Source organism: Pyxicephalus adspersus, chromosome 6 (genome assembly GCF_032062135.1).
Source record: "Pyxicephalus adspersus chromosome 6, UCB_Pads_2.0, whole genome shotgun sequence".
NCBI lineage: Eukaryota > Metazoa > Chordata > Amphibia > Anura > Pyxicephalidae > Pyxicephalus > Pyxicephalus adspersus.
The window spans coordinates 10,130,771-10,150,737 of record NC_092863.1 but is presented as its reverse complement, the minus strand read 5'-3'; the positions used below and the strand labels follow the sequence as shown (position 1 = coordinate 10,150,737).

The 19,967-nt window shown below is 37.1% G+C and overlaps 1 protein-coding gene across 2 annotated transcripts in view; it reads right to left on the bottom strand.

The window, feature by feature from the left end:
• LOC140333078 (chloride channel CLIC-like protein 1) overlaps window positions 1-19,967 on the bottom strand; it is a 79,917-nt gene that overhangs the window by 49,153 nt on the left and 10,797 nt on the right. The gene's annotated exons all lie outside the window — the stretch shown is intronic.

Below are 19,967 nucleotides of genomic sequence, written 5' to 3'. Positions count from 1 at the left end.
TAAGATTTTTAAATTTAAGATGTCAAGTGAACTAAAAATGTTTTTGAAGTTTAAGTCTTACGATTTATTTCTTGTAGAGAAAGGATTTCTCTCATTTGCTGCCTGTTTGTTTATAGCCACCTCTTAGAATTGTGTAAGGAAGTGAATAAAAAAAAGATAGAGGTTTAAGGCTTGTGTTATTTCAAATAAATTAGGTATTGACATAAAATTCATACATTATAACAACATCATATATCATATCTCCAGCTCAGTTACAGTTTCACAGAACTGGGATATATGCACTATACAGTTAGGTCCATAAATATTTGGACAGACATTTTTTTTCTAATTTTGATTCTGTACATTAGCACAATTAATTTAATTTAGTTAAACTGCAGACTTTCAGCTTTAATTCAGTGGGTTGAACAAAAAGATTGCATGAAAATATGAGGAACAAATTATAGCAAAGAAGTGGAATATTCTTGAATGGCCAAGTCAGTCACCTGATCTGAACCCAATGGAGCATTTCACTTGTTGAAGACTAAACTTCGGACAGAAAGGCCCACAAACAAACAGCAACTGAAAGCCGCTGCAGTAAAGGCCTGGCAGAGCATTAAAAAGTTGTTAGTTCCTCACATTTTTATGCAATCTTTTTGTTCAACCCACTGAATTAAAGCTGAAAGTCTGCAGTTCAACTGCATCTGAGTTGTTTCATTTAAAATTTATTGTGGTAATGTACAGAACCAAAATTAGAAAAAAGTTGTCTATGTCCCAATATTTATGGACCTAACTGTACAATAAATTCCTACTGCAGGGGTGCCCAAAACATTTATCGCAATCTACTGGACGATCGCAAAGGCAACACGAGTCGATCGCGGAGCCCTGCCTTGCCCTTCCCTTTCGGTAACAAGCAGCCTGCTGCACTTCTATAGGGATGCTGGGGATGTCTTTCTGTGTGAAAAGAGTCGTGTAACAGCGGGGAGTGGGGAGGGAGGCAGAGAGGGCAGTCTGAGGTAAGCAGCGCTGGGCACCCAAGTCAGTTCAGGCTTGGTGTCAGGGTTCAATTACCGAGATACCTTTGTACAGATTAGCAGTTCTTCTTGTGCAGCATGTCATTCTCCTATGACATGTGAACTGCAGGTTTCCTGTCACTATAGTCTTGTAGTGCAATGTCTGTGCAATGTTCTACCATTCAATGTCTCATTAGCTTTAGTCACTTCTGTGTTTAGCATTTTTATTGTTGGTAGATCATTTGGACCCAAGTCATTTCAAAAGCAGCTTGCAAGCCAAAAATGTTTGGGCACTCTGTCCTGGTGAGTACAAAAGGTGTGACCGTGTTTATTCTTTTAAGTCCCTAGACCCGACGTGTTTCGCCAGAAGTGGCTTCCTCAGGGGTAGAATATTTGGGACTATACGGTTTGGAAATGATGGTTTATAATGTGAAAAGGTGTCAGAACATGGAGAAACATAAGGTGACAATGTGTTAAATTATAAAAGATATGTGCTAGAGAAGCTAGGATTTGCAGAGGTTTTCCATGTACATATGTGGGCATGCCAGTACTCTGGAAGATGATTGGTGGGTAGTCATGAGTCCATCTCAAGGGGTAAATGTGGAGTCCCTCCAAGTACAGGGTGGGGGGTGCTTGTCAAATCTCTTCAAATTGAGGGTATTAAAGAAAATAATTATACAAGCTACAGGTACTGATGTTCCATTTAGGATAAGGGGTATTAGTGGTAGAGTTCGAACTTCAAGGAAAGATGGTAACCAATGATGAGAGTTGAACAAGCTCAAAGGGTGAGACACTTGTACAGCCAAGGGCTGTCTGTGTGGTACAGCACAGATACACAGATGCGGTTAATACATCATTTAATTGAAATAACACAAGTCTTAAACATCTATTTTTTTTATTCGCTTCCTTACGATTTATTTATTTACAGTCTGCATATGACTTTAGCAGCTGTATCCTTCTGGCCGACGCCGTCAGTGTGTCCTTTTCTGTGCAAGGCACAATGCCAGCTGAGTTGGAAGATTTATTCATCATGATTTCCTGCTAATCAGAATGCTTGCCAACCTGATAACTATCAATGAAAGCAAGATTTTGGAACCAGAAGTCTGCTTTACAGGTAGTTTATAAATAGAAAGCAAAATAAAATGAAGACAAATGTCCCCCTAGCACAGGAAAAGATAAAAACATAAATATAAGTATGCAGGTAAGGAGATCAGATGAAAATTCTTAAAAGTTTGCATTTTGCGATCCTAACAGTTCTGCTAAAACTGTACAATAAAATTGATTTAGAAAAGAGTTCTCCTTTAATTTAGGAAAGCCATTGTAGGAGATTTCAGATAGTTAGGAGCCAGCCTACAAGTGCCACCTACTGGACAAACTCAAAGACAAGAGGCATATAAACACATCTGTTGTATGTGACACCACTGCTTTAAAATCACCACACAATGCTGGTGACACTACTGTAAGGTGTGTATATAAACAAAAATAAAAAAATTGGGTCTGGATAGTACATTCCAAATGCCACGCAGGAAATGGAAAGACCCCTGTGAATGGTTTTTATAAGTACCAACTTTTTATGCTGTTTTGGTCTTAGCACTAAATCCTTCTGTGCACATACACAACAACACTTCAAGCTCAGCTTCAACCAAACACTTTGTATGCATTTTTGAATAGAACCATAACAGCCAAATGGCCCGACCAGTTTTTTTTGCTAAATTATCAACACATTCTGCCCCGATAATCTTTTTATCTCTATGAGGAAGCTAGTGTAAAGCCCATGGGTAATACCTGATATACCAAAATACAGAACATGGTCAGAACTCTAAGCAACGTTAATGGAAAATTTAGAAAACACCAATGTCACACAGAATGTCAACAAAGACCAATGTTTGGGGGGGCATGAGGATTTCCTTTTACAAAATGGCAAACATGGTTGTCTATGTTGGTCATTTTGAGAATGAAACCCTAAGGTCCCCCTCACCACCACCATATATTGGTGCATGTTGACACTACCGGCTTGATTTAGTAAAATTCTCTGGACTGGAGAACATAAGACTATCTTGGTAGAAACTGGGCAAATGGATTTTCTAAAAATCATTTGTTATTAGTTATAAAATGTTTTCAATCCTGGATGAGATTTATTCCAGTTTTGGTGGATCCCCCAGGTTCACATATAATAGTCTATCTTCTCTATTTTTGGAGATCTTTAATTAATCAGGCATTATGTCTGGCATGGGTTTTTTGTAGACTTTGCATTATCTGTGCTTGAAGAGCTAACCATCTTCAGTTTGTAGGTTTTAATTTAAGTGTGTCTTGTGTTTACTGTAAAGACATGGATGTCTCAACTCATTGTTGGGAAAATAAATAAAAACACATTTTAGGTAGCTAGGGGTTGAGTCCCAACTTCGAACAATGTTTTCATTTTGGTTTGTGCCCGGTGCCATTGCCCTGGTGCCAACTACATCTCCATATGCTATCACAATGACCAGGTATGAATGTAATCTCCCCAACAGAGACCCAAATGTGAGTCGTTACGATGACCACTATGATTGGGTGATATGGGCTGCAATAGTTTACATTCAGCCTAAATGAATATCAATTCAATCTCGCTTGAAATGTAGGATAGTAGAGAACAAAATAGATGGGAAAGGGTAGAAATAAAAAAAATAAAAGGAGAACAATAATAGCAGTAAAGTAACAATTGTGTATCAGACAATTAATCTATTCACAGAAAGCATACATAAATGGGTACCAATTTTTGTGAAATTAACTATATTTTTTTAATATTATTCATTTTTGTCCCCAGTACTAAAAAATTAGGATTATAAACAACTAAGCACAATTTATAATAAAATGAATACACAAAACTATAAAACTTGCTTTTAAAGCTTGTCAGCCTAATTTATGTATGTATACACACACTTGTCTTTGCTTTCAGTATAATTTGTCAATATGTTTATCTAGCATTTACAGAATAATAAACCCCATCTGTCATACTTTCTGGAAGGAAGAAGTTTATCAAAGTAGCAGTTTTAAAGGAAATTAATGTGACAATACAAACATTTGAAATTTACCTTTTTAAAGTGTTGAGGGGACATTTACATTCACAACTTCCTCATCGTAAATCATTTAAAACCAGACAGCCTAATGTGTATTTTATTTCCCAGGACAGAGAAAGGCCCCATACAAGCAGGAGAGTGACCATAACTTGGGACTCACTGCCAATGCAACTACTATAGTATAGTATAACTGACAGAAGAAATACTTCAGGGCATACAACAAAGTACAAACAAAATAATCCAGTGACAAAATTAGCAAATATTTGGAACAATTATGCTTTTTTTCTAAACAGTAGTAAATAAATGTAAACATCCTTATGAATTACAGCATTTGTTCTTGCAATGTATTTTGCTGTAATGTCCCTTTTCAGACAAGGGACCAGAAATCAACAAAATCAACAGGAAAACAGTGAAAAAATAGATGTAACTTTTATGTATTTATAAAATATACCCATGCTAAATCAGAAAGTTCACTCCTGTATTCTTGGTTATTCCAACCCAGCTAGGTTGTCAGTCAAGTTTGGTGCTTGGGGGGCACTTAGCAGTTATGGCAAAAGCGCACAGAAAGGAACAAGGCCTTCCAGGATTAAGATTGTTTTTTTTTTTTTTATTATTGGCAATAAATATTCTTACTTGAAACATTTTATCCTAAATTAAAGCTGATGTGTGTTTTACAAAAATACTGTCCAAATAAAAGAGCAATATGTACTCCTAATTAAACTTCCTGGAAACTTCCTACAGCAGTTTCCTGTACCTGTAGTTTCTTCACATCTTTGCAATTATCCAACATGATACTTCTGTGCTTTGCCTGTACCAAAGTTTCCTGTAAAAGGTCAGTTACTGTTGCTCTCTCCCTTTGTAAAGGGTGACTGGTCCTCTATCCACCTCATTGTCTGCAGTCAGCATGTAGTGGATGAACCATCCGAATTCCATTTACAGCTCTTTTTCTGCACAGACTATAGAATAATGTTACCACCACTTTTACAAAGCAATATCTGGGTTAGGACATAAGTGTACTATGTGACTATTTAAGGGCACGTGTAAATAAAATAAAAAATAAAAAGCTGGCAGCACGGTGGCTTAGAGGTTAGTTCTCTGGACTTTGCAGTGCTGGTTCCCAGGTTCATATCTCGCCCAGGGCATTATCTGCATGGAGTTTGCAGGTTCTCCCTGTGTGGGTTACCGCCAGTTTCCTCCCACATTCCAAAACATGCAGTTTCCCCCAAAAGTAAATTGACCTTAGACTGTAAAAAAGACATATGACTGAGGTAGGGACATTAGATTGTGAGATCTTTGAAGGACAGCTAGTGACATAACTATGGACTTTGTAAAGCTCTGTGTATTGGTGCCATGTAAATACAAGTTATTAAATACAAGGTAATTACAAAAAAAATGTGTATTTCTAAAGACATTCATGTGGGGTGGATGAAAACATTTATAAAAAGACCCTAACATTTCTTTGAGCTCACAGAATGTGTAAAAGAGGACAAAAAACAGGTTTTGCACTTATGGAGCAGTTATAACAAAACATTTTCAATGTCATATAGTTAGCAAGTCAAAAAGGAACATAGAAAGGAAATGTATCATTACGGTTTAAATACATTTAATGAATGTTCTATAAATAGTTAAAGTTATTTGAAAAACATGCCTTCAAAACATAAAAGAGAGTAAACCATGACTTTCATTTATTAAACAAGTGATGGAAGGAAATCCCTTTCAATAACTCAAAGTAATAAGATCTTGCACTATAGTAAACATTTTTAATAAAAATAGTTTAATTTTGTATTTAAAAGAAATAACACTGCAGGCAAGTAATAAATACCCATTTGTAGCTCATAAAATCACAGAACAGCCATAAAGACCCATTTGGAATTAATAAACACAAGAAAGAAAAGTTGTGGGGTCTAGAGGATGAAGTACCGTCATTTGGGGAGGGGGGCATTCTTATAACTAAGTTTTTGCTTTCTTTTAAAATGAACGGAAGACAGATGGTTAGAATCCGGATTATGGTTTTTCTGAGATTTTATGCTTGGATTTGCAATGACAGTCATGTGGCACATGCAAGGTTCTAATTATGGACAGAGAAATTGTGTAGTTATACAATGGTGTTACAATTGCTACCGGACCTATGGATAGGGAGGAGGGAGGTCCAGCTCTGTCAATGACGGTAAAGTCCTTGCTCTTTCCTGCTCCACCTCTCTGCCAATTTCTTAGCTGGCTTCCACAAAAAGAGCCGACGGAAACAAGAGCTTGTAGTCAACTGTGCTTATGTTACTAGAAATACCATAAAATTTACAAATGACAACAAACAAGCAACCTAAAGAATTACGAAAATAAACCTCTTTATGTCCAGCACCCTGAGAGTAATAGATTTAGGAGGCAGTTAACAAACAGTACCCACATTTACCCCCAAACCCCTCTCTAGAGCACTGTTTTGTGATCTTTTATACCATGGGGGAACCCTTTTAATAACTTTCAGGTGTTGGGTAACCTCTACTATAATTATATCCACAACTCACAGTACATTGTTGTGGTGGTCAAGAAGAAGAATGTCTTTTACATTGCCGGCCGCTAGGAAGAATGTCACCCTTACATGTAGCCAAAAATGTCATTGGTATCTATTAAACTGACCTGAGAGGAACAAACTGCTCAAGGAACTCCTAGCAAACTCAGGAGGAACACTAAGGTTTCACTAAATCCTGGCTAAGAACCATTACCCAACATTTGTTTACAATGCTTCTGTAGTAATAACTTTCTGAAAACCTATGACATCATTACTTGGCTTGCAAGATTTACAGGAGCAGCTGTAAATCTGCTCCCCAGAACTACACCTCCCAAGAGCCCTTTCCTTACACACAGGTAGGAAATAAATCAAAGCTTTAAAGGAAAGAAACAATATATGTGAGCTGGGATAGGCAGAGTTCTGTAATTGGCAGTGTGTACTTTTGTCATATGCCAAATAAAACTCATGCATATGTAATGGAGCTCATTCATGCCTCTGGGGTCAGTTAAGACAGCCAAAGCTCTCAGAAGCAAAAGAGTGGAAGAAGATGTCTTTGCCCGGGAGGGAGCTTGTGGATGGCCCTTTGCTGGAAGTAAAGTTCTGAATTAGGTATAGTTGACTTTCCAAAACAAAGAAACACTTTAATTGCCCAAACAATTATTCCTTTATTTTGCTGTGGTAAAAACCTCTAAGTCTTCATACTAGTTTTTCTAGGCACAACATCTATTGCAGTACTGAAGGGGAAACAGAATTAATTTATTATAAGATTATACTTGCATGTTCAAGGAAACTAAAGTCCTACCTGAAGCAAGGGAGTAGCCAAATCTGCCTGAAGATACAACATAAACTACACATAAAACAGTTAACGCCTTCTGACGGTTTAGCATTAAGAGAGAGCCAGCCAAGAAAAAAATTATCATAAGTTAACATTTTTTACGACAGACTTTGTTATGGTTTTAAATCGGATTTATTTTCCTCTCTTGGGCTAATTATGTAATTGCTCAGCTACTCATCGGTATGGGCGCCGCAACTTTGGAAAGCAATTAAAACAACTCCACATTTTCCAGGTATGATAAATTAAAGGAATGCATAAAGTATGTACTTGTCCAGAAGCAAAACATAGTCTTGCTCAGGTGTCGCTCCTAGGAGCAGATGAAATATTAGGATTCCGATTTTCTTTTTAATTAGAAAACTAGGAAATATTGCATGAGGATATTCCATAAGTAACATCCACAGCCTGTTGGTGGAGATATGTGCAATAGCAGTGATTCTCCGATGCCTCTCCCTACAGCGGTCACAAAATAGTCAACAGCACAGAAGTCAAAACACAAAATCTCACGCCAAATCATTCAAGACTAGCAGAGTTTTATCTGCATTAAGGGATATCACACTTCATATATACCCTTATGAGGATCAGGGTGCATTAATATGTCTAAATAAACAAAAAGTTGTGTTCATTTCTTTTATATTATATATGAAAAAGGATTCTAGGCATGCAAAACTATGTGCCCTATCCACAATACCAACTCCGTCGCAACAGTTCCATACAAATAATCTGATTCCTCCCCAATAATGGACAGACTAATTTTCGGGAAGTATTATCAAAGTTTAATTGAATAGTTAGGGAGACTCTGTGCATGCAATCTATAAACAAAAAAACAAGGGTAATTCCTCCCAGTAGCGTTTTCATTAAATTTTAACCTAGGTGGAAAGTTTTATTTAAAAGAAGCTTGCAAGCATTGTCCTCTGAGTTGACCATTTAGCTAAACCACAGTGCACTTTGGATCCTTTGTTATGGAATAAATGTTAATTTGTAAAATACTATTACACATGTAGTAAGTATAGGTATTAAAGGTATGTTCAAATCTGCTTCTGAAAAAAATGTTGCTTTTAAATGCTCTTAAAAGCCTACTCTGAACAGCTAGGCTTCTAGGATTGTTTTCATGCAAAAAAAAAAAAAAAATTTAAACAACTAAAAGCTAATAAAAAGTTTAAAATATGTATCCTAAAGCTAGCTTCAGCCAACTACTGGGTAAAGATAAATAACATATATAACAAGCGCTCTTAAAAATGAAAATCTTCATTATCACTTTGAATCAGACTCTAAAGTTACTTAAGTTACTTATTAAAAAATAAGCAAGATATGCAGTGCTCAAACCAGATTTTTTTTAAGCTGAATGGGAAGAAATCGTAGGCAGGTGGCAGCCCCTGTATTGTGACCCAACTCATCAGTAACCCCCCAAAAACAGGTGGGTGGTTACTGAAAAGTGCTGGGTGGTGTGTCCGGCTAAAAGGGTCTGGGAAGAACATGGATATGTATGGCTTTACTAAGAAATAAAGAACTGCTAAAAGCAAACTGCTTCACTTCTTGCACACAACTAGTAGAAGTACCCAAACTTGGTATAACTCCTTTGGAATAACACTAAAACGTAGAGTGCGGAGCAGAACTCAGAACCAGGTAAAGGTGCTCATAAAAAGCATGCAGAAAAATAGGAGAACCCGGAGAGAAAAAAGAAAGAGCACATTAGTATGCAACTTCTCCTTCACTGTCCAATCACAACCTGGGACAGAAAGTAACTGTAAAAAATACATATTCTCTAGTAGTTAAAAATTTAAATATTTTTTTCTTGTGTGATTAGTACTTTGTCTAGATTTAGGCTTTTTATCCATACACCTGCAATGTTCAACCCAGACATTTTTTTAAGCCAGGTGGGAAGAAATTGTAGGTCAGTGGCAGCCCCTGTATTGTAACCCAACTCTTCAGTAACCACACAAAAAAAGCTGGGTGGTTACTGAAAAGTGCAGAGCGGTGCACCCAGTTAAAAGTTGCTGGGGATAACACTGCCTGTGTACCCTATTTTATCACGTAATCCATTGGACAGAAACATAGGACCGAGATTGGAAGCAGAAAAGAAAATTCTCAGACGAAGCTGTTATTAATAGGAATCATGAGACTGTCTGAGCAGAGCAGGGAAACTTTTCACGTATGTATTTGGACTGCCTGGAATTCAGCATTAACTTATGATTTACTCAAAAGAAGCTCAAAAAAAATAACAATTAACTAATGACTAATACAAGGGCTCGAAGTCCATCAAGTTTTATGTACCTAGCATGTTTGCAGTGTGTCTGAATATCAACAAAAATGTATTTGAACCAAATCTGGGTGCTCTGTCCTTGGTTTCCCTTGGATAACGGGAGTCTGCGTGCCTCATGAGGCTTTGCCTACACAAACTGGGCGGTTACGAAAGCCAGAATTGTTACGAATCAAATATCACAAGCATCTTGTAATGCTGAGGCCAAGCAACATTATGTAAAGTGAATGAGTTATGTAAGCAGTCTGCATGGCGTCACACTGCACATGGGCTCTTAACAGATCTTAGAACAATATCAGTCTTGAGCTTTGTCCTGCAGTGCAAATCCTGACTCTCCATACCCGTAAGGAGCAACTGCTCAGGCAGCACCTGTTCCTGATTTCAACATGGAAGTGGAGGGGACCCGGCGTTCAGGGAAAACATGGTGTCTTTAGCGGGCTAGAGAAATGGATCATTCCCATGTGTCAGCCTCTGTGATGTTGCCAGCGAATATGTTATGCAAAGATCGTATCTGGAGCAAGTTCAAAGTAGGTTTAGCAATACTGGCAGTAAACACAACTTAATAAACTAAGGATCATTTCTTTTTATTATTATTTTTTTTTTGTTTTTGCAAGCTCCCCGACTCCGTTTAGTGGTCTGTGGGTACTTTTCTACTTCATTGTGCCAAGCACCATTAAATTATTTACCTTGGTTCATGAAACACGCTATTTTAGCTCATCACCTCTGTCTTAAGCTTATTGTCTCCCTCTGTCTTGGATCCAAAGCTTTACGGAGTAAAATAACTTTGAAAACTGGCTGGTTTTAGTAGGTTACCTGCTTTTTTCATTGTGCCTTTACAGGTCCCTGCTAGGATTACATTTTGTGTTACCATAGGACAAACAGTGAAGTGAACCCAACCTCGCTAGAGCTTCATTTTATAATACAGGTTTAGCCACTGAGGCCAGATTTGCTACCAGTAATACAATGAGCTATGAATACCACTTTTCAGCCTTTGCATCTTTAGAAGATATATAGTTATAAAAGTGTGATACATAGCTAAAAGAAACAACTTCTCAGTGTATGCAAGAGCAATGCAATTTAGGTAACTGCATAGTTAAGAAGAGGGCCTGTGTGGCTGCTTTAGTGCTAACCACCACAAGCTGCAAAATAATAAGGTAATAAAGTGGCTGTTTTGGCCAGTTTAAAGAATGAGCAATGGTTTGAAGACACAACAGTTAACTTGTAAAAACTAAAAATTAACTTTTCTTAGTTGCTCTTTTTTGGTGTGTTTAATATAAAAATGCAACGGTTTTGGTATACCTGTCTGAGTAATATATACGGCTGTTCAGGGACTGCAGTTGACCAGTGTTGTATTGTACTGTGGTTCTTGAAATGCTGCATATGGCATCGAGGTGAAAAGGAAGTGTAGGCAAAGCATATTAAACACAGTCCTTCATTTCATATGTCTTCTTTGCCACTGACACACATATATTTACATACGAATAAGAAATGTAGAACCTAAAAGTATGCCAGCCAACATGCAAGCTTGATTTACCAGGATATATTACTGGCTTGAATTACCAGGATATATTACTGGGATATCCTCCTTTTTATGTGGCACCATACAGACATATCTACTTACCGGTTTGGTTAGATTTGAGTAAAACACTTAACTGGTTATAGTGTGAAATCCTTAAAGTTTATTGGCAAATACAACGAAATTCATATTTTTGTAGGGGTAACCAAAACTTCATGAGATCTCACAAGATGTATTCCTTGTTCTACTGTTGTAGTGCAGATTCACATTATCCTGTGGGACTAGGTTCTGGGGGCGAATGGAACTTGTGCAGAATTAGTAATAGTATGGTCACAGAGAGGGTTAAGTTTTTACGTTAGGTTTATTTTGCATTTCATATAAGTATAATTGTTTGCACTAATTGAAGCATTGAGTTATAAATTTGTAATGTACTAATTCTTGTATTCTTTTATGCTTCTGTTACCACTTGTGCCGTACACTTTGTGTCCAGCTAACCTTAATGCAACCAATAGCCAAAAAAAAAACATCTACAGATTTTAACAGATTATGGGGTGATGTGTGGAAAACTGTGGATCCACTGTTTAAACATGGCCATCTTCATAAAGGTCCATTCATTACCAAATGAAGAAATGACCTAATTAGGAAATAGATACTTCCTGACAAAAAAAAAATGAACATATGTTTTCCTATTAGACTTTAGCATTAACACAACTTTTTTTAGAGCCGTTCTTTAATGTCAAGTAGAAGCACAATTTACAAAGAACTTTTTTTCTGCCACCAGTTTAGAAAGTGAATATGAGAAGTCAGATCCCCCCCATCATCCTAACCTAAAGATAAACGTTTCCAGAATATATGAGCAGAAATGTTCACTGATTAAAGCGCAACTCTCAGAGGAGTATTAAAAACAAACAACAATTTGAATACATTAGAGATCCATAAATCAAGGGAAAGTCTAAGCCTCTTATGTTAGGAGAATGTAAAATCTCTCAAATATTTTATTCCTGGGTTTCTAGTGCTTTTCGTGCTGCCTCTTCTCTACTCAAGAGGTTATCAGGTTCAATTACATTACTTTTTGAGCTGACTGTCATTTTCATGCTTCTGCACAAGATCTCACTTTATTAAAAACATCGCCCAGGAGCCGTCATCGCAGATTGGAATGAGATTGTAGACAAAAACATGCACCATGGCTGCCATAATATAGATTTGAACCTTTAAAAAAGAAAACCCTACGTGTTCATTGATACTAAACAGCATTGGAACATGAGAAATAGGCAGTTTGGTAAAGCCATGGAAACATATGCTGCAATTTACCTAATGGCTCTAGAACCTTAATGCAAAAGGTTTTATAAAAGAAGATACAAATAGTTAAATACTTTTTTAATTTGCCTTTTTTTATATAAGCTTCTTCTCACCAGCATTGCAAAAAGATACAACAGTATGAGACAATTAGGGTTCTTCTAAAAGGTGCCGTCAGTGCAGCGCTTTGAAATAGATACCAAAAGGTACAATCTTGTTCATGTGCTATTCCTCCTATCATTGTCCAAGCAGCTGGTAGTAAACATTAGGAAAAGAGAACTTTATGAGCAATTTTTGTCGAGGTGCACACATCAAATTGAGGAAGGTGAGGTATATATAATTATAAGAAAAATAAAGATGTAAAACCGCACATTTGGAAGTTACAAGCAGCTATACCTGTAAACACATATGTTTGTGCAGTAACTGAACTCCATACATATCAATAGATTGATAGACATGCAAAAGCTGCTTGATGAAGCTTAAGATGAGATCAAAAACAGACCAGAAGGTGGTCAACCAACCATGGATCAAATATAGAGGAGAAAAATACAGAAGTAGTTCAAACTCATTTAAAAACAATCTATGTGCATCTTATAAGCAAGGTACATTTTGGCCTGGGCTCCTGATAAGATTAAAGCTTAACTATCAAAGCTCGCGCCTATAGGCCCCACCTTAGCAGCAATCACAAAATATTTTCATTCGCATTGGGTTTCAGCCTCCCCATCTCTGTTATCCCGAAACTGGGACACATTGATTTTCCAACTGGCAATACTGAACCAGTATTCCAAATTCTAAAGAGATTTATAGAGCCAAACATTTTATAAGAGGTAATACTTGGGTGCCCCTTACGGAATTGCAAGCGGAACATGATTTACCGGAGCTGAATGTGTGGCATACTATCCAATTGACAAATTTTATTAGATCCCTTCCTCCTCCCTCTCAGTTCATATGCACGCTATTGCCATTCGAAATACAAAGTTCTTCCCAATCTGGTGTTAGGGGTACCTTATCCTATGCGTATCACAATCTTATTTCAATGTGACATGTTGGAAGAAACACAACCTTTTGTGACAAAGTGGGAGGAGGAACTGGGTGTAACATTCACGGTTAAGCAACGGGAGATGATGCTAAATTGGCCACAAAGCTTCAGTCTGTATTAAATACCAAGAAATGAACTATAAAATGGTCACCCGGCAAAAAATTTATCCTCAGGTTGACATAACATGTTGGAGGTGTAAGGTGGTTACCGGTACACTACTTCCCATATTTTGGGACTGTCTGAAACTAGCATCCTTTTGGGAAGCAGTTGCAAAACTTATCCATGATCTTACTTCCATAAATTTATGAGGTAAACCGGAATTGGCTCTGTTACATATCTCTGACATGACCATGAAACGCTACAAAGCCTCACTACTGAAACACTTACTTAATGCTGCCAAGGCATGTATTCCCTCCTGCTGGAAAAGTGAAATACCGCTGTCAATCAGCCAATGGCTGGGTAGTTACGGATATATATCACATGGAAGATATGATGTCCACAGTTTCGGGGAAGTCTGAAAAATGTTACGACACCTGGTTCTATTGGATCCAGTTCATTACTACCCCTGCTTTCACCTTATCTTCACAAGGGTTATAAAATTAGCCTGGCCATGTTTTTCAGGACTAGATTTCATTGTTATAAGTCCTCATGTGTTACCAGTTATATGGTATTAACGTGCCTGTGCTATCTTTTCACCGCCCCCTCTTTTTTTCTCCCCTTCCCTTTCCCCCTCTCTCTTTTTTGTTGTTGCCCTCATTTGTTTGTTATATTTAAAGTTATTTAAAATATTACTGAGAATGTTCTGGGTTCAATGTCTGACCAAGATGTGCTCATACGTTCCACGTGCTGTGCTATGTTCTGCTATACTGATGAGAATATTTTTATGTTTGTTTTATTTATTTTTGTACCTGGAAATGTCTCAATAAAAAATGTAAATATAAAAGGTGCATTTGTACATTAAAACAAATAGTTCTGTTGTTGGAGAACTTTATAATTTGTGTTACCACAGCTTCAAGTTTTCTTGGATAAGACTGGCGGCTCACTGACTGATAGTACATTATGTCTGGGTTTGTTCTTTTAAATGTGGATGAATCTTCTATGGAGCTCAACTTTCATACAATAAATGAGAAAAGCACACCAGGGTCCATGAATTATCATTATCTCTTCTCACCTCATCCATATGTGTAGGATAAAAAGGAATATTTTGCCTCTTTTCACTTAATCAGAGGCCTCTCAAACCTTAGTCTGTAAAAGAGAGGTGCAGGTGGACATATATTATCCAGAAATATTGCAGAATTAGATCAGAATGTTTATGCCTTTGTTCCATCCAGAAAAGCATTGAAGTTGGCCATGTAAGCTCCCTGCTGTGAGTAATATTTAAAACACCACCAGCATCTGCTGTTTTATTTTATATGCTTTGTAATCCATCACAGAAATACTTTTTTCTCCTTTATCCAAACCATACTCCCTCAAACTGTCATAATCTGGCTATTTATGGCATTCTCTAAATACTGAATCTTAGCTTCACTTCCTTCGTGAAAACAGAAGGGTAAAAAGTTGTCGCATTCACTGATGCAATGAATATTATTGTCAGTTCTTTTGTTGTGTAAAAGCTATATTTCTGGTTTTGGATGGGCACCTATTAATAACAGGCTGGTGCCTTAATGCGGAACTAAACTATTATCTGCAAGTTGACGACTATGGAGCGATGTATTCTAGGATAGTCACGAAGGCCCTGCTCCTCACCATTCACTGCAGGGAATACACATAAACAAGCATTCCCACCCCTAAGAACTATCAGCCAATAGAAATGCTCCCCGCTTGCTTGTCCTAAAATAATGTACACAACAAAGAGAATTTTATAGACTGATGGTTGTTACACGAAGAAACATTTATTGCTGTGTAACCAATAGTGCACATTAAGTAAAACAGAAGATAATGCCAGAACTTGTAATGGTGGCACAGGACTGAAAAGGAGATGAGACTTCAAGATAAAATCAAGATGCTGTTGGCTTGCACAGAAGGATAAGTATGTATTTTATTTCTGTCAAGTTTCTCACATCTTTTTAAATAACAAATTTAGTTCCAGACACCTAAACTATGTTACTCTTAATGGAACTTTATTATGTAATACCAAACTACATACTGAACATTTACTGTTGTGTTTTTTTCCTCCATTGCTGGAAATTTGCACCTCCAAAAAAGACTATTCTACCAAGAATTGGGAAATGGTGGATCTTGCAAGGTGCCAACACATAGGAAAGTGGGCCACATCAAGCGGGTTTGTTAAAGCCATGTTATCATGTTTTTTATGTTGTAAAATATTTTATAATTTAAATTTATTCAAGATTTTGTAAACATTTCCCTTCTTAAAGGAACTGCTAGCTAGGAGAGATGGCTTCCATCATCACCATCATCAATTACCAAATCAGCTCAGTATAAATCCGTGACTTGCTATTGGGTCCGGGTTAAAGATACTCCTTTGTATGTTACATTTATTCAAGGTAGTCAAACAGGACATAAAACCTGAAGAAGACTGAGCAAAGTTGTCAGTGTGATAGATAAAACTTGTGATGTTAGATTGTAAGCTCTTCGGGGCAGGGTCCCCTCCTCCTGTACCACTGTCTGTCATTTGCAAACCCTATTTAATGTACAGTGCCGCGTAATATGTTGGGGCTATATAAATCATGTTTATTAATAATAATAATAATAATAATGTTACATCATTGGAGGGGGAGCAAGTTGCATGACTTTTTGTGCATTCTAAGAGCTTTCAATTAATCAAACAGAAACCAGCTTATATTTCATGGACTCCTTCAAAAGTCTGCCTCTGAGGTTGTTGGAAAAAACAGACAAGTATGTAGGAAAACGTACTTGATTAGGTAGAAGTTTGGTACTCTGATGGCAATATAGAAGTTTTGTATTCTGATGGGGATATAGAAGTGCTCTGAAAATAAGTGGGCACATCAATCTAGTATCACATATAACTAAAAATCATACTGGGAAAACTAAACTTCATATTTAAAAAAAAAAAAAAATGAATAGAAATTGTGTAAACTATAACAGAAAAATTAACTTGACAGTGGCTTTAAAAAAGAAATATAGCGAAGGAAGTGAATCTTAAAAAGAACACAGGCTTTATTGGTAAGCCAGTCTAATGACGACCACATTTTTTGGTCACAGTAGAAAGAATATGTTTAAAAGAACAGAGAGGTTCCCCAATGGCCCATTAAATGGTCTGTAGAAAAATCTCATCAGTGCCAGGTCTACTTTCCCATGGTGCATTTTTCTCCAAGCGCTGTCCACTGAACATATTCATTTTAGGAAAAACAGGTGATGAGACTTTGAAGAGACAGAAAAATCTGTGTACTTATCACAAGAGATTTATGAGGTGGAAATGTGAATCTGCAGGTGTTTGCTACAGTAAATGCAATGTCAAATGATTTGCATCACCCCAGCGGGGAGCTAACCTTTACATTTCTATTTGATATTCACAGAAAAGGCCAGCACATATGTTATGCACAAATAGGAAATTTGGACATTTATACGCCGATAGATTTGTTACAGCAGCTTCTAACTTAGACTGTCAATGCCAGTATGGCCAAAAATTGCTTGCTAAAATTCTGTATATCCCATCCCCAAATGTGTGAATGCTATGAATCTAAAAAATGAATAAAAAAAATTAATCTACATTTTTTTGCATAAATACATGCATCACAGCTGTTGAAATAAAACTTTTTTTTAACCTTTTGGATAGAAGGGGGTAGGGATATGTCATCCGTTACTGCTCTTGTTGTAAAACTGATTATAAAAGTTCTGACACTACCACAACATGTTTTTTTTTTGTGGTACCTTCTACTGCCAACACACAATAATTTGTGTTAATGCAATGACATTCATTGTCATATGCACCCCAATGCATGGTACTGGACTACCACAAATTATTAAACAAAATATAATGCCATTTCAATCTTCTGTCTGTTCTGGTGCTCATGGGCATGGACTGGCTTAGTATATTACATAATAATAGACTTAATACCAGCATGCAATGCCAAGCTGCAATTAAAAAGAGGAAGCTGTATTAAAAGAGGAATAGACTGCAGAGATGGAGACATTATCCTGCCCCTGTACAAAGCATTGGTCAGACCACATCTGGAATATGCAGTTCAGTTTTGGGCACCAGTTCACAAAAAAACAATTTGTAGAAATGGGAGGGAATATGGAGAAGAGCAACTAAACTAATAAAAGGAATGGAGAAGCTCATATATGAAGAGAGATTAGCTGAACTGAATCTATTCCCCCTTGAGAAGAGACGTATAAGGGGGATATGATCATCCTATATAAATGGTTCAAAGTATTTAGGTTTTAAAGTAAAGATAACAGAAACTGTTGATCCAGGAAACATCTGATTACATCACAGGGTCAGCAAGGATTTTTTTCCCTGTTGGGGAAAATTGAACCAGGGATCTTTTTTTTTATCTGGGATATGTTTATTTGCCAATGGTTGAATTTGATGGACCTATGCCTTTTTTCAACCTAACTATGTAACATCACATGTGGTAATGTAGTGTTCCAATACTGACAATGTGAATAGGACCTAAAACCACAGACAGGTGAAGAGAATAACACTGATCATCTTGTTACAATTGCACCTATCAAGAAATGGAATATATTAGGCATCAAGTGAAGCCAGTTCTTAAAGTTGATGTGTTGGAAGCAGGAAAACAGGGCAAGAGTAGGGATGTGAGCGACTTTAACAAGGAGTAAACTGTAATGGCTAAATGAAAGGGTAAAACCATCTAAAAATAAGCAGGTCTTGTGGAACATTTTCATTTTACAGTGGTTAGTAACTACTAAAAGATCCAGAAAAAGATGTACCAGTAAAGTGTCCTAGGACAAGGCTCACTAATGTGTGTGAGGAGGGGAAGAAGATTGGGTTGTCTAGTCCCATCACAGATAAAAGATACTGCAGCACAAATTGCTAAAAATGTAGTGCTGATTATGTAATAAAGGTGTCCGAGAGATGTGTGGGGGAAGAGGACTAGCACGTTTGGACTGATCCCATAGAAGAGCTACTGCAGCAACTTTTGCTGAAAAACATAATTATGGCATGAGAGAATTGTGTTAGAACACAAAGTGCACCACAGCTTTCGGTGTATGGAGCTGCACAGACAGATCCGTCATACTTCCAATGCACCAACAAAGGGCACTTAAGCATCAGAACTGGACCAAGGAGCAATGAAAAGTATGGTCAGGTCTGATGAATATTTTTCTTTGCATGGTGTGGAAAGCTAGGTTCTTGTGTATCATTTACCTGGGGAAGACATTTCAGTAGGACACTCTATGGACAATGGAAGAAATGTCAGATACCGCAGGTAATCTTCCAAGGTTTTGTGCACTTCACACTTTGATAGATCAGAACTATTGTGGCAGCTTACAGGGGGCCTATACAACATTTGACAGGTGATTTTAATGTTTTGGTTCACTGGTGTATTTCACAGTTCAGATATTCTTTAAAAAAAAAAAGCAGATGCCTAGACTGGGCTGACTGACTCTTGAATGGCTTAATTCAGCTCTTGCCTACATAATACCAATCATCGAATATGTGTAGAAATATGGAAGTGATCAAAAAACAAATGTTAGTTATGAAACGAGGCAACATTCTCTATAAAGGTTTTATTGGCAAACACCCACTCGTTCAAACGATGAAGATGTATATTCAATTCTTTCCAGATTGTTAGGATTTTACGTGAAGAATCCTGAAATGGCAATGTCTATTATTTTTAGAAACAAGAGAGTAAACACAAGCATGACTAAAATGCATACAAAGCAGAGTCCAGGAACTTTTACTAAAGAGACCGGACAGCATGCACGAGATATCCAGCTGTGTTTCACATTACACAACCTTATTCTCATTTTTTAACCAGTGTTATAAAACAACCGGAATGGTATTTGTAGCTTGCATAACAAACTTGTATACAAACCACATTTTGAGAAATTTCCTTTAATTACCGGCTTCTTGGATAAGTAATTATATTGGCAGGAAAAGGAGTAAAGCTTACTGTGATCTCTGCAATGAAGATCTAGCATTAGACATTCCCTTGACAATTCCTTCATCTTCTTTTTCCCTCCTGGCTTATTGGTCATTAGAATGAACCTCGTGCTGAATATTAGACTGGTAAAGCTGTGGGGGAAGCTGGTCCATGAGGGGGCAGAGTTTGCAGCACTGGATCGGCCATTTTCATAGATGCATGAAAATGATATAATGTATGAGTTACATTTAAATACACAAAACTTTATTGTTCCAACAACATAATTGGACTGGACTACCAATAAATTAAATTATGTTGTTGGAACAATAACATTTTGTGTTTTTAAATTTACCTCTGGTTACCCTACAAAAGCCTGTCTTTCCCTCCCACAGATACACCATATGTAATCACAGGCTGGGCAAATAGGAGTCCACTCCTCTTTGA